Below are 1,320 nucleotides of genomic sequence, written 5' to 3' on the forward strand. Positions count from 1 at the left end.
AAAGGGCTAGGGGCAATTTTAAATTTATGTGGGCAAAAAAACTATGTGGGAGCTAAATCTAGCCACCAAAGGGCTAAAACGGCAACACTGATAGAGAATATAATTTGGTGGTGGTTTTCGTTGGCAAATTCTCAGCTAACTCGATTACGTTGAATTCAAGTAAAATCTTCGTTACTGGTTCGTTGCGACTGCGTATTCTTATCAGTGTTGCCAGAACTTTTTGGGCCGACCGGCTATATTGGCAAAAAACGGCTAAAATGTTTCAACTAAAATTCACATGTTTTATTTAAAGAAATCGCAAGTAGAAAGACTAGTAAAATCATTAAATGTTCCTTAGTTAATGAAACGTTTAAAGTAAAGTTTATTTCCAGACTGAATATCAAACAATATAGAAAATTTTAAGACAATCATTTTCTCCAAAGTTAGCAAGATCAACGGAAGATCAACAAGTAATTTTTTATAAAGTAAAAACATATCATTTTCTCCTCGCCAATTTTTTGAAAACTTCTGGTGTATAAAAATCTGGCTTGCCTTTAAAACGAGTTGACTTCCGTATTGAAGATGGCCTTAAAAAATCTTGTAGAGAAGAACGAGGTTGAAATGCAGAACTCGTATGATCAGTTGGAACGGAAGTTATTGGAGAAGGCATCGCAGATGAAATTGATTTTCCTGCAATGGATGAATGTAGGTGAGAGGCTTCGAAAAATTGAGAACTGTTCAGCCACATGTTGTGCGCGGATTTGATTTTGGTGACGTTTTATCCTTTTTCCCATTTCTGTGTCTATGAGGTACATTATTCTTCCGATGGGTTTCACAATTACACCTTTATTCCATGACTAGCTTATACCCGCGGGTTTCACCCCACGTTTTTATACAAATATGTAAAATAATTTAATGATTTTATATTTTCTTTCTGTGCACATTTCGTTATAGCTCGTTATTTTTTAAGCGAGTTAAGGTACTTAGGCCGTTTAAAACAATGAAATTATAAAATCTCATCTGCTCGCTAGGCATACGAAAGATATCAATCCCTCTAAGTCAACTTTAAAATGGTTCCAGTTATACGACGCCTAAAAGTGTAACCTTCTTGGAGGTGGCAAGGCGGGTTCTAATATTTCTAACTCAAATTTTGGAACCTGTCCTTGATAAAATACCACTTCTCATTACTGTAACAAATGCCTCAAGAGAGCTTTAGATTATAAGGCCGAACCCGGCTCTCCCTTTTCCATTAAATGAATTTTTTTCTGTCAGTACGGCACTTATAGAATAAATTTCCATAACAAATTTAAAATACTTCCAGAGATTTTCTGTCCTTCCAGA

The sequence above is a fragment of the Rhagoletis pomonella genome, unplaced genomic scaffold, assembly GCF_013731165.1.
Source record: "Rhagoletis pomonella isolate Grant_MI unplaced genomic scaffold, Rhpom_1.0 Rhpom_scaffold_00176, whole genome shotgun sequence".
Lineage (NCBI taxonomy): Eukaryota > Metazoa > Arthropoda > Insecta > Diptera > Tephritidae > Rhagoletis > Rhagoletis pomonella.